We start from the raw sequence: 2954 nt of genomic DNA on the forward strand, positions 1-2954 counted from the left end.
TGAAGGTTCTTTGGTGTGAGTGTTGTCTTCTTGAAGTATTGTTGTCTCTGATAGATTTACAATGCAAGTTCTTCAGCGATCACTGAACATACTCAATGAAGATCGCTGGAACTGAAAAATACAAAAACACAAATACAACGTGAAAGAGAAAATGGATTATCATCAAATCACTGAGAGAGAGGATCAACAATCTCCCCCTATTTGATGATAACAAGATAACATAAAGAAGATTATCTTATCAAATAATAGTAAGGAAAAGTTACATATAAAGTACATGTCCCTTTTTACTATTTTGGGATCTTTTTCAGTTTGGTCAGTCTCAGCTTGAGAAGTTTTCTTTAGTTATATCTAAGAAAATTACAAGTACGGAAACTAAATCTGAAAGCTTATTCAATGACTTAGAGACTGTCAGTGAATGGGAAAATTAACATTGAAACTCATAGACTTGTGTCCCTATTACTTTTTTTAGGGATCTTTTTCAGTGATGTACATGGAATACTCACTTTATTAATCATAGAAAATAATGCAAGTATAACAATACATGTTCAGAATTTACAGAATGTAAATACAATCAATGAAAGAAGATATAGTACATGAAGGAAAAGTGGATTGTTGTTACAAAGAGTATCTTATTCTAGAACACTTAGATCTATGTAATCAGGTACATCTTCACCAAGGTTTCTTCAACGTAGGAATTCCCTTCGTATCTTCAGATCTACGACTTTTCCAGGCATGCTATCATCTATCCAGAGCAAGAGATAAACCAAATGATCCATTGGATATAGACGTAGCTTTGACATTCTCTGAAATCTAACTTCACCTTCATAGTCAAGGAATATAACTCATAACTTAGGTTTAAAATGCACAGAGTTGGGTGTATAGGGACCCTTATCTGGCAAGTCAAGATTCAACATAGAAATGTCTGTACTGTTATGAACCTTCAGGATTTCATCTAAGGAGAACCTTGTTTCATGTTCGTTTCTTAGGAATGGTCCATCATTAGGATAAGAGAGCTTTAGTTTCTTCTTCCCACCTTTCTTCAGAGTTGGCCGGTCAGGGACCTTGACATACCTGGACATCCTTTTGATGAGCTCGTTGATGGTGTCCTCGATAAATGTCTTGTGTATCGACTTGGATTGTTGAATGGCTTGTCTGATCTCCATCCATTCACTGTATCCATAGCGGCCAAGGTAGGAAGGGTACTCGGTAACGGCATCAAGATTGTCCCTGGTGATGAGCAGTGAGACCAGTGTTCCACCGTCTTTAGATCGTCCGCTGATRCTGACGCTGATGATTGGGCGGGGACTGAGTCTCTTTTTCAGTTTTGCTTCGCTTCATTGCTTATCCTTATCCTCTAGCTTTAGCTTCTTCTTACGTTCAACTTCTGCCATTGAAAGAAGTATTGCTTGGGTTTGGACAGGATTCACCGTTTTCTTGGACTTTTTCTTGGGTAGGACTTTAGCTGCTAGTGACTTGGCCAACTTTAAGCTGTCTTCAGTCTGCTTCTTTTGAAGCTCTAGCTCTTCTTCATCCCTTAATGCCTCGAGTCTTTCAGCTTCAGATAGGAAGTCAAACTCACCACCACTAGAGGTACGAAGAGGAATTTTTACTCTAGTCTGGTCGAGCGACTCCTTTAGCTGAGACATCTGCTGGTCTGTTGGAGAAAAAGAGCTGGGTTGATCAGATACCCGCTCCAGTCTACCGCAGGTTGTTGATGGGATATGAAGTTGATATTATGAAGTGATCAATACCTGAGAGGTAGAGTCTTCAAACAAGGTTTGTTGAGGGCTTTTGAAAAGTACCTTCAAGTTACCTTCTTCAGCGACCGCCTTGCCTTTCGACTTGGAGTCCTGGTTCCCTGATGGAGTCGATTCACCTTGCCTTTGCTCCCCCTGGGATGCAGAGTCCCCAAGAGCAACACCTTTGGTGACGGTTGATGGCTTCTGGAACTTGATGGTAAAGTCATCTTCATCATCATCGTCGTCGTCACCATCTAGATCATCTTCGGTGTCTGGAATGACAGGTTCATCATCATCTTCATCATCATCTTCTTCATCCTCATCAACATCATCATCATCAGCAGTGATGGTATGGACATCATCCCTAGGGATGGCTTCGACATCCTCAGCTAGAACAACTTCAATGGTCGTGATTACAGGAGCAACAACAGCTTCTGCTTCGAGAGCCTCTGCTTCAACTGCAACTGAAGCTGATATTGGGCCAACAGCCTGAGAAGCTATAGGAGTAGCATCAGATGATTTACAAGCGTTAGACCTCATCTCCCCCTCTCTGGCTAAGACTCGAGAGAATTGGCCAGAGAGTTCGTCCAAGCGCTGACGCTGGAGAACTATGGATTCCTCCAGCCTTTGCAAAGCATTGGCTAGAGTTGTCGTTGCCTCACGCGTCTCATGGAGCTGAGCGCGATCATCGGCAGAGAAGGAAGGTACAATCACTGGAGCTGGTTGACGGACAACATCCAGGATTTGTTGAAGAAGACCAGTCTACTGATCAGCTATCGCCTGAGCATCATCAGCCCTGCTGTGAAGAACAACAATGGCGTCGTTGTTGGCGTGAACAACTTTTTGGAGAGTCTGGAGCTGACTCTGAACTTCTTGAACATCCACCTGGAGGGCAAGGAAGTTCGCATCAAGATCACCTTGGCGGGGCATCTCTTGGTGAACTTCGTTGACCCTGGAGAGGACGGTATCAACGGCTAGAAGGAGAAGCTTGATATCCGATGACATATCATAGTCATCATCAACATCTTCATCTCCTCCATCATATTTCTCTCTTTCTCCCTCTTTCACTTCTTGAGCATCAGGCTGATGCATCAAAGAAGGACCCGAGGGGCCTTCATTGACATCAAAAGGAATGTCACTGGTGGGAGAAAAGATGTCCTCGAGAGGATGAACATCCGTATATTGAGGAGCATCGAGAGGAGCAACCTCAGGTCC

Source organism: Cynara cardunculus (genome assembly GCF_001531365.2).
Source record: "Cynara cardunculus var. scolymus isolate 2C chromosome LG 16, CcrdV1, whole genome shotgun sequence".
In the NCBI taxonomy this organism is placed as follows: Eukaryota; Viridiplantae; Streptophyta; class Magnoliopsida; order Asterales; family Asteraceae; genus Cynara; species Cynara cardunculus.